The sequence below is a fragment of the Prenolepis imparis genome, unplaced genomic scaffold (genome assembly GCF_030444845.1).
Source record: "Prenolepis imparis isolate NDT839.2.m4 unplaced genomic scaffold, iyPreImpa1.0 SCAF_9, whole genome shotgun sequence".
Classification (NCBI taxonomy): domain Eukaryota; kingdom Metazoa; phylum Arthropoda; class Insecta; order Hymenoptera; family Formicidae; genus Prenolepis; species Prenolepis imparis.
In genome coordinates this window covers 16,480,906-16,493,145 of record NW_028141167.1, presented here as the reverse complement: position 1 = coordinate 16,493,145, position 12,240 = coordinate 16,480,906, and the positions used below count along the sequence as shown (strand labels likewise).

At 28.8% G+C, this 12,240-nt stretch overlaps 2 pseudogenes; both read right to left on the bottom strand.

Annotated features, from left to right (window-relative positions):
• Nucleotides 1–92: 92 nt before the first annotated feature.
• Nucleotides 93–5,259, bottom strand: LOC145940189 (uncharacterized; annotated as a pseudogene).
• Nucleotides 5,260–6,249: 990 nt separating this feature from the next.
• On the bottom strand, nt 6,250–9,570 carry LOC145940188 (uncharacterized; annotated as a pseudogene).
• Between the last annotated feature and the right edge of the window lie 2,670 nt (nt 9,571–12,240).

Sequence of the window (12,240 nt, the reverse complement as noted above, 5' to 3'; positions counted from 1 at the left end):
TTGTTTTATTCTCAATGTACACTTTTACAGTTCTATTTGTTTCGTTTTCTGGGGTGGCCCTGAAAAGGGCCGATTGTGCGCTGTAGTGGCGCTTAGATTAGGCGTTCTCGCCACTGTATGTGGGGCTCCGTCCTCGTGTATTGTGGAGGACCCCACTTGGTGCGGAGTGCCGGCGGCGTCCCTGGAGGGGTGTAGCTTCTTTCCGGCGTAGTCACCGATGATGTCTCCCAGTCGGAGAGATCCGACTGTGTGGCCTGGTCGTTGGTGGTGATGACCTGGCACTGTGTGGAGGTCTCTCGGCTATGTTGCGGGTACTGAGTGCCCCTATGCACCCTGCTGATGGCACTGGTCTGAGTGCCGGTTGATGTGACGCCTTGGTGCTGCGGGGAAGCCGGCAGCGGCGACAGCAGCGGTGGCACGTGCCAGGGACCGGTTGGTGACGTATACCGCGTGACCCGGATGTCCCACGTCGTAAGGAGACTGCGGTGTGGCCGCGTGAGGCGTACCGGTGACAAGGTCAGCGGCTGCAGCTTCCAGTCGAGGAGACTCCACTGCACCCGCTTCTGTGTCCTGGTGGTAGCCTCGTAGTCTGCTCCTGGCCGCGATGCTGGCCCTGGTGATCGGGGCGGCGGCAAGCGACGTGGACGATATTCGCCTTCGGAAGCTCGGTGACTCTGCAAAGCCTTCTAGTGCCTAGGCGGACCCAAGTTCCGCCAGCCGTCGCAAGCTCTACTGCTACAGACGAGGTGTGGTCTGAATGATTTATTCTTACTGGGCTAAAACTGATGCCATGTATTAATTGTTAAAATATCGAAGTTGTGTCAATTTTAAGTATTATATTCGTCATATTATGTCGTCAATAAGAAGTCAGAAAATGACGTCTTGTGGATGTGACATATCGACGTCTTTTCGGGTCTTATAAGACCTAATTAAGACGTCTAATCGGTCTTTTTGTGACCAAAATTTACCGTCATTATGACGTCATTTTGCTGCTTAGGACAGGATGATATAAATGTATATTCACAAGATGACCCAAGTGTATGCAAATAAATGCAACTATTATTTGCATTATATAGCAAGATAGCTACAAATGTTCCTATAAACTTGTTTTAATTTGCGTTTATTTATTATTTATAAGTTCATTTTTATAAAACCAAAAATTACTTATTTTTTATTTCAAATGCAAACAAATTTACACAAAGGTCTTGATATAGTTACAAGTTTATTTTGGTTGCTTTCCAGTTAGCGACAAAAATCAATACAAAAGTCATTTTACCTTTGTTGCTAATGTGTGTGTATCATACAAAAGTAGAAATGATACTTTTATGTCGGTTTGTGTCATTATCTGGAAAGTAATCTTAATTTGTTTGCAATTACTAGTCTATTTATTCTCTGACGAGAGTTAAGCATAATTTTATTTTGTTATAAATTATGTCGCAATTCGCTTTGTGCATGGTTACATGTGGCGCCGCGTAACGATTAAATATAATACTTAGACTGAAACAATTTATGAAACATATAAAAAGAGAATTAAAATAAAACCGTTTTTTTAATACACTATAATATAATTACACATATAATCTAAATATCGTAAGTACTATAATTCTGCTAACTACTATAATTCTTCTAACTACTATAATAATGTAATTATTAATACTATGATTTTTATTTCATGAAATATGTTAAATATTAACCTGTAAACTGAGAAAAATATTATCTTAACTAATAACAATTTCTTTTATTTTTCTTCTTAGACTGATAAATTGTTCAAAATGAATATAATTTTAAGAACAGGATTTAAAGGGATTACTCATTCAATTGATTTTCACCCTCAAGCTATCGTAAAAGGGAAAAAATTAGCTCATGAAAAAGTATCTCATGTTCAAAGAGTAGAAGAAAAATATACAAATGACACTGGTATTTTGATAACAGGTAGTGTCGTACGTCAAACTTCTGTCACTTTACACTCCTACAAAGTTAGTTTAGAGGTAAATATTAATGTTTAATAATTCAATTTATATTTTTTATAACTGATTAAATATTTTTTAGTTGGATAACAATCGTCATGTACTTCATGTTTCTTGTAATTGTGTGTCAAGTGCAGGAAAGAAATGCAAACATATTTATGCTTTAATATGGTATGTAAACTCTGATAGAAGTGCAACAAAAACATCTATAAATCAAGAATGGGGAAAGCCTTCAGATTATCAACTTGGTAAAGAAATGTACTGCAAGCCACTAATAGTTACCAAAGAATTTAAGAGAAAGCTATATTACAAGAATAAAGTAATAATTCCTTTTAATCTTCAGATATCAGATGTGAAAAATGATTGTGCATTATTAAGAATTTTACAGGCAAGTAATATAACAGAAACTCAAAGTATTGTAAAACAAATTATAATAGTTATTTTAGACAATGTTATAAAAAGTTTTAATAATAATCAAATGAAAAAAACAATTTTAGAATTAATAAATTTATCTAAACATAATATAATTTATGGTACAACAAACATTGTACCATATGATAGATGTTATGTTAGACAACTTTTATAATATAAATGTGAGACTTACGGATGATCAATTATTACATTTGTGCATAAGAACCAAAGATCAAAGTGAATGCAATGAATGGTTTGATGTAAGATGTGTAAGAATAAGTGCGACTAAAGCACATAATATAAAATGTAACAAAAAAAAAGATAAAAATAAATTAGCAATTGAGCTTTTGAAACCTAAAGATTTGAAAATAGCGTCTTTAGAATATGGAAAGAAAAATGAAAAAAAAGCTATATGTGATTATATTAATAAATACAATAAAAATGTTGAAATATTAGGTTTATTTGTAAATCCACTTCAACCGTGGCTTTGTGCGAGTGTTGATGGCATTGTAATTGATACGAATGATTTAAAAATTTTAGAAATAAAATGTCCTTCATCTTGTAGTTATAAGCCAATTTTTGATGCAACAAAAAATACATTTAATGTATCTTATTTATACTTCGATGAAAATAATGTGATAAAACTTGAAGCTTCTCATTCGCATTATACTCAATGTCAGATTCAAATGTATGTAACAGGATTGCATGTGTGTCATTTATATGTATGGTCTAGAAAGGATAGCTGTTTAGCAACAGTTTTAAGAGATGAAATATTCCTGCAACAAGTAGTTCCTAAAATACAGAATTTTTATTTTCAATATTATTTAAATGCATTATATAATTCTTACATAACTAATAATTTATAATAAAAAGTTTTTGTTGTTTAAATTATTTAAAGTAATATTGTTTTTTAAAAATTATAAATTTAAATAACGTTTATATTGTTACATTTTGAAATCTTAAATAAAAATATTAATAATAAATAATTTTATGTATTAAGTTTTTTAAAAATGTGAGAAAAATTATTATTAAGTTATAATGTTGTGTTTACATTTTAATATTTATATAATGCATAAATTCTAATGTAACACATAAAACAAAATATATACCTATAATGAGATTTAATAAGATTATTATTATTATTATTATTTCTTAAAGAGATTTAATTGTTATTATCTGCTATGATTGGCGGTTGCAGATTCACCAACACACAACACATGGTAATGATGTCGTCACAGTATGGTAGCATATTTAGGCTGAATTTATTTAAAATATGGTATGTTCGAAGACGTTGCATTATACGCTCTATGTGAATACGTATACTAGCTACTCTATAAGGTTTCTTCTACTTCCTCTTCTGAGAAGGTTCCATTCTTCAAAAAAGGAGGCATAACTAGTAAAAAATTTTTTCCTTTCTCATCCAATTTGTTTTTAACTTGAGGAAATCCTTTGTCAGCAAGAATCTGATCATTTTCTTCAAATAAATTTAATATTCCGGATTCTATTGTTATTTGTGAATCTGTTGCACGTCCACCAAAACATTTTGATCTAAAAGAAATGAATCCTAATGGAGTACAACCAACTAAAATTTTTATTCTATATCCGTTTTTATATTGAGAGTAAAACAACACTCGATGTTCAATAGAAGAAGGTGTCTCGACCAAAAACTCTGTGCAATCAATAATAACTCTACATTTAGAATAATTTTCTTTGAAACATTCGGGCAGTTTCATCTACGACGTGTCGACTAGGCCATGTAATAAAATTTTGACAAGCACTGCTCAAATACTGAAGCACAGAATAAAATATTCTTGTTACTGTTGTTCTATTTATATTAAATAGCACACTTAAGGCTGAAAAACTTAATCCACATTTCATCTTAAACAGAAATATGAGTAATCTATTTTCTTCATTAATTTTTTTTTTTATAATTATATTGTTCATTTCCAATAATCATTTTTAACAGTAATGAAAAATTTGCTAACGTCACTCCAGCCAGATCAAGCATTTCTCTGTCAGTTTTTATACTTCTTAGACCATGAAAACCATTTTCACATTTTATCAAACCAGGTGTTCCAACACTTTTATCTACACGTGAAACTTGATTTCCACAACTTTTTTCAGCCGTTTTTTTTATATTGTATATTATTTTTGGCTCTTCTGGGCAACATGTTTGTGTTTCTGCAGAACACTTTGTACTGTCATTATAAATATATCAATTGCATATAAATACATGTATGCTTGATCTTTCAGAGTCAAATTTTTCACACATAATTTGTACTTGACCTTGATCGACTGTCCGAGATCCAAGAATATTATTTTCATTTTCTTCTAAAGAATCTTGCTGAATTAAAAGATTACAATCTTCGTTTTGATACTCAATATTTTTCTTTTTTTTAATCAAATCTTCTTTCTCGAATTCTTTAGATGATCTTTTTAAAAAACGTTGATATCGCCCAAGAGCAACATTGTCTGAAGTATATTTTTTTTCATAAATACTTGAGAAAATGGTGGGATTGTAGCTGGGACTACGAGGGTCTTCTGATTTTCTAATTCCAATAAAATGGTCACTGCATATGCGCGATCTATTATGTGGCTTCCAATCTGAGCCATCAGGTCTAGGAAACGAAAATTATTAAAATAAATCAATAAGCTCTATTTGTGCATATTTTTGGAATTTTTATTCATTAGTAAATTATATTTACCTTAATTTTTTTATTGCTCTTAACCATGTTTCACGTCTTTGTATTTTATGTGGATAATGTACATTAGATGTTGGAAAACAATAAAATAATTTATCTGGAGTATCACAAGAATTATTTTTGCAATTTAATACACAACAATATAATTTTGCTTTTCTTTTTAATTGTTTATTTTCCATTTTTCTAATTTATTAAAAAGTTAGTGTGTTTTGACAGTTTCAGGCTAACTTTCCAAAATAATCACTATGAGCGCCTAAATCGTTTCGCGAATCCCCTCCACATTCATGCACAAAGCGAATAGCGTTCATATTAAGTACAAATGTTGAAAATATTCATATATTTTATGTCAGCTATGCTGTACTTTGATAGAAAAGTTCTTATTTCTTTTAATTTTAATTTAAAGTTTAATTAATTTTTTGTTTGCATAAATTTATTTGTACAAAATAAAATTTTTTTTTTCATGCAAATAAATTTACTTTAAAGTTTATAACTTAATATAAGTACACTTATCCGCTATTACAAAAGTTTCTTTCATAAAATTTTGTGTTTTGTACATTGCAAATATTTGTAATTAATGTTAGTTATCTTAATTAATAAATTATTATATAATGTAATTTGCAATTACTGGATATAAAAATGTAAAACAAAAGAAGTTCAGATATAACAATACAAAACGTTTTTTTAATTTAATTTTTGAATAAAATATTTGGAACCAAATAAAGAATTTACACAGCTTAAACACGAAAGCCAAATCTAATATTCATATACACCACGAAAGCCTCAAATATCAAATAATGTGAACTATTTTCAGTACTTACAGTAAATAATAAAATGTAATCATAATTCGTATTATAGGCTTTTGTTCTTTTCAGCTGGCTGCACTAGTTCAGAGTTTATCTCTTTCCTTCCAATGTGGAGTAAAAAAGATAAATTCTGAACTAGCAGCCAGTTCAGCTGAAAAAAACAGATCTATTTCAGAATTTTCTCCTTGAAACGTATGAAAAATATCCCTAATATATCCTATAAAAGTCCTTAGGATGTTTCACAGGATCCCTAACATAGCCTATAGAAGTCCTTAGGATGTTTCACAGGATCTCCCTAGATTCTCTAGAGGCTAATATTCGGCTATCATTTGCTCTTCCTGAGGACATCCAAAGGACATCCGAGGATTAAAATAGGATGTCCTCAGGATATCCTACATGTATGTCCTGGATGTCCTTTGGATGTCTTACGGATATCCTTGTGCTATCTGGGATATTTTCAAGTAAAAAAATTATTAACTCTGATGTTGTTTCAAGAATTTTGGTTTTGTAATTTCTGGTAAACTTAATGAATACATTTCTATAATATAGTTAATTATATATTTTTCTGGATCTTGGTCATTGGATCATTGCAAAGAAAATTATCAATAAAATTATCTTGTTCATTTAATTCAACATCAGTATCGTTAACTGTTGATAAAAAATCAAGATCATTATTAATATCATATGATTGTTCATCACTCGAAGATGGGTTTTTAATTGCTGACATTTTTTAAAATGTTTTCTGAATTCGTTATAAGTTTTTAATACAGAAGAACAACCTGCAATTGCACATTTTAAATTAAGATTTGAGCTATCAAACAACATATGTCGATTTCTTAAATGGTCACATATTTGCTTTATTTCTGATGTTTCGTAATTGCACAAATAACATTTAAAAGCCATTGTTATAAAATAGAAAAATGTAATAATTGAGGTACTAACTTAACTATAATTATACTTTAAACATATATTGTAAATAACTAATTAACTAAAATAATATTATAGTTTTAAATTGTTGAATTTTATAAAAACTTAAAATCAATATCACAAAATGATTTAACTGCGTACTCGTTTGCTTCATATATTATATTTTAATTTATTTCAAAATTATAAGAAAATAAAAAAACTTAAAATTCTTCTTTTTCTCATAAAAATAATACAACTGAAGATTTGTTTGTTCAGTCTTCAAAAAAAGAAATACGCGATTCAACTAACCTTCTTGCATTGCTTCCTTTTTTGCACTTTCAATGTTTGTAAAAGTTTCAATAATTTTACTAGTACATTTACTAGATATTTTGTAAAAATAATGTTGCATTAATATCCAAAAATTCTGTAAATCTCCGTCATATTCAGTATGAAAAACATAGTGAGCCTTAAAAAGATAATCAATAGCCTTAATGATGTCTTTTGTGTCTAATAAAATTAAGTTTTTATCAATTTTCAAAAAATATTGGTCAATTGCGAGTTTGTTTGGCCCAACTGCGATTAATTTCGGTTGACTTTTATTTTCATCAGTATGCAGCGGTGTTCCACTCTGAGAAAAATAGATCAGATAATATTAGTGCAATGAATCTATTTTAGTTGATTTAAAATATATAATTCAAGGAATCAAGATGTACATATATGTACCTGTATATAGATAATTGATTTTTTAATTATATTTTTTGCTTTTTCTCTCGCCGCAGACTTTTCCTCTAGCAGTCGGAGGTACTAATTGCGTTAGAGCAATATATGAATTCGTAACACGATCCCAATCTAATGAATAAAATGAAAAATATTAGAAATTTACATACTAATATATTTAATAATTTCAACTAGTAATTTTAATTAATAATTTTATCAAGTAAATTTTTATCTTGTTTTTCGGTATTGTAAACATTTAAAATATGATTGACGTAGTTTGGATATGATGTATTCAAAATAGCTTTTTGAATATGAGGAAATAATAATTCAAATTCAATATCGATCTAGAAAAAATGTTTTAAATTACATTTGATTATAGCTACATACATATATTTATATTATACATATATTGATATTATTAAAAGTTCGAAATTATTGAAAAAATTAATTATAAAAGATTCAAAACTCACCAATTCGGGATAATCCAAAAATCTTGGAAATACTTCAAAAAAATGTTCATTTAAATATAAGTACCTCCTTGCTTTAAAAGTTTCCTTTACTTTTTCAATTATGTTATCATTTTGCTCAATAGTCGCATATTTCATAAAATTAATTGCATCTTTAATAGTATCTGTTTCATCCACAGGTTCAATAGCTACGCTAGTATCGGGTTTTTCTTGCATTCATCCGATAGAATAACTTTTTTATTTTCTTTCCTTTGTACATTAGCTAATCGCGAAGCGATATATCCCTTTCCAGTTTTTGGGTCATAAAAGTGTTCTTAATAAAAATAAATATATTATTAATAAACAGTTTTGTAAAATTAGTAGAATATTAAAATATTGGTGTGTGTGTGTGTGTGTCAACTAAATAAATATTTATAATATGATATTTTGCTGTTTACTACGGGATACACATAACTCAAATTCCCTTCTGGATTTTTTAAATTTGGAAAAACTTCAATAATTGTTTCAGCATATTTGCATTTTTCACAAGACAAGATTTGTCTACCAACTTTTTCTTTATATTGTAATAAATGATGAACCACTAGTTTTACTAATAATTTTCTATATTTATCAGGCAAATATTTATTTATCTCATAACTTTGGAGAATTTCTTCTCCACATGAAGAATTTTTAATTAATTTGTATAAGCTCTAAAAGGACAAAAAAAATAGGAAAAGGATATTAAGATAGAAATATTAGTAACAAGAATAGATTATTTAAATAAGAATGTAGTGCAAGTCAGGAAAAATATGTGTCTCTTTTCTTATACTATATTTTCATCCTTATATGATAACGCAATAATAATAAAGCAATATGCTAAAAATATTATTTTTTTAGCTTTTAAATTTCTATCAATTGCGATAAATACAAAAAATTTTTTCTTAAAGATGTGTTAAAACGTAAATTTTATATATATGCGCAAAGAGAGTTGCAACTAAACATATTAATCAAAAAATCATCTATTGAAACAATGGATAAACTTTGAAACTGATCCTATATGATATTTTTAAAAGTTTTAACATTTTAACAGTAAAAAGCAGTAAACAAATAAAAATAATAACTGAGCTCATAAAAATAATTATTTCAAACAAACCTCTTTTGATATTATGTCGTCCTTAATATGTATTACTTTAGGTTTTTTTGAACAAGATGTGTATTCTTCAAAATCTGATGTAGTCTGTTCTTTAATGTTCGATATATCGGTTACATCTGAACATATATATTGTTCGTCACATTCTTCATTTTTATTTGTAATGTTTAATAAGGTAGGTGTTGATGTGCGAGAAAGTAATGGATTTGATATCCTCGATGTTGATGATAGAGAATCAGCTATAAAAATTGTTATTTTATTTAAAAATAATGTGAAAAAAACGAATTAGAATAAATATTAATATTTCAAAAAATTAAAAATAAAATGTTAAAAATTCTCTCTTACAAATGCCAAGAAAATTCTTTGTATGTTTGATCTTTAATACAACTCCTCGTGCACTTGATCAAATTCTGTTAAAAAATCAGGATCAAGTCTGGCATCATACCCCAGGTAGCAAGCACATGTCATTTTGACGTTTCCAATTAAATCATTTTTGGTCATATGTCGTCAAAGTGACTTATTTTTTATGTGACCTTATATTGACGTCACGATGTGACATTATTTTGACGTCATATTTAAGTCTTAAACTGACGTCATATTGAAGTCTTAAACTGACGGCTTAATTTTAAACGCGCGGAGTACAGATAGTGCCACTCATCGTCATGCTGAACGCACATGGACGTGGTACGTGGCTCTTCGGTATCCTTCTCGTGTTTCGACGGGGCAGCGTTTCATTTTTGGTTGTCGATGCTGTGTTTCAACGTTGTATCCCTATCTCTATAAATTTGCTATGGTGTATATACTATAATTTTGTATCGTGGTTTATTGACATTACACCTGAGGTTGTAATAAATGTAAGTATGCCTACCGAACGTTCCTTTATTTACCCTCTCGCGTTTTCTGAAGAAAGAAAATTGGACTGCCATCTTGTCGAAATTGTGTTAGCGATCAGATAGTAAAAGTGTCATAACAGAATTATTCTTCTCTTTAATAAAGTAAAGAAAATGCATATTAATGAGTACATTCAGCAGAACGTAAAGCGTCGTCTACAATGGCAGCAAGCAGTACAGAGTAAGCAGTAAGCAGTAAGTAGTACAAAATGGGATTTGTTCATTTCGTTATTCCCAACAAAATGGGCAAATCTCATTTCGTACTGCTTACTGCTTACCGCTTACTCTGTACTGCTTGCTGCCATTGTAGACGACGCTTTACGTTCTGCTGAATGTACTCATTAATATGCACTTTCTTTACTTTGTACTGCTTGCTATCATTGTAAACGACGCATAACTGTTATTGCAATTGTCTTATTTAATAGATTTTCACAACTATACGAGCAAAAAATCATAAACGATTGCATTTCTACTGAATACGCTCAATAAAACTAAATTTTAATGAAATTAATTATAAAATTATTATTTATTATTTTTTGTGAACATAGTTGTGAATATACATAGTGTTGAATTTGTTAGCGACAGTGTTGAAGAAACAGGCATAATTGCGTTGGTGCATAAATCATGGTTTACGCCTTCAAAGAATCAAGTCTGGTAGTCTCCATACAAAACAAGTGCTCAAATAAAAAAAGCACTTTTTATTGAAGAAGAAGTGAAAAAAGATACATTGTACGATGTCAAACGTATATTTTTTGCTTGTGGTATGTATATTATATATACATAGTATATTATACTTGTGTTTTTTTTGTATAATAATAATACAAATAGAATTAAAATTATTCAGGGTTGGCATGTTTTAAACAATTTGTTTAAAACTGTTTGATTAAAACATGTTTAAAACAGTGGACACTATTTTAAACATTTTTGTTTTAAACTACTGTTTAAAACTGTTTAAAACATTGCAATTAAAACATATGATTATTTGAAAAAAAACTAAAGAAAAACAAAAACTAATAGACGTGCAAAACTAATGTTGCAAAAAGGTTTTTGTTTGAATTTTTTTAGTTTTTTATCTATATTTATATGTAACATATAGATATAAAAATATAAATATAAATAATGAAATAAAAATAATAAGATAAGTATTATTTTAACAGAATATTTTTTTTGGATATTAAATATATTAAGTAACAATCAATATATAATTGAATATATTAAAGACTACTTATAAATTATAAAGCTATCTGCACAAACTATTAAAATCTAAATTATAACACATTGCATTTTACTTTTACATTTTATCTATTGCAAATAATTAAATAATGTTATTCCTTTAACTAAAAAAATAATAAACATTTAAGTACAAAAAAATGAACGGTAACAATAACATATTGGAATTGGGAATTGCATTGCAGTCATTGCATATTGGGTATTTTTTTAATACCTACTTTTATAAATTTTAAAATTAATAACTCAAAATAAAATAAAGAATATAATTTTATATATTAATAAAGAATTATTACTCAACTAAGAAAAATTTGTTTAAAAGATTATATTATATAGACTCAGTTTCAATCTCAGTTTGATCAACCTTTTTATTGAGTGCTTTCAAAATTGTTACTAATTTTGAAGCTTTTTCTACGCCTAATCTGTTTCTCAGTTTTGTGTGCACTAAACCAAAAGACTGAAAACAGTCTTTCTATGCCAGCAGAAGAAGCAATTGCTGTATGAATTTGTGTTACTAATTGTAAGTCAAACGTTACAGTATTAACATTTTCTTTTAACGCAAGCCACAGTATGTACTCTATGTAGATAATTATTATAATTAATAAATTCAAAACCAAAAAAACCGATATGGTAAACTCCAAACTTTGAACCAACTAAAAAACAATCCAGTTGTCCACATTTTGCACGCTCAGCGGTAAAAAGCCGGTAGTCCATGCGTCGAATCAAGCGACGCGAGTGGTCGAACATTACATTACGATTACACAGATCAAAGCTATCAAGTGTTTTTTTTGCTTGTTTAAAACATGTTTTTTTTGTTTTAAACATGTTTTTTTCTTACTTTACTTAAAAACACGTATAAAATAAAAAAACATTGTTTTAAACAAAAAAATCAATGTTTTTTGTTTAAAATGAAAAAAACAAGTTTTTTGCCAACCCTGAAATTATTATCGTTGTTTATTTCCAGAAGAGTTAAATAAGGCTAACAAGAAACTGAAAGTACTCTGCGTTGATACCACTGCTT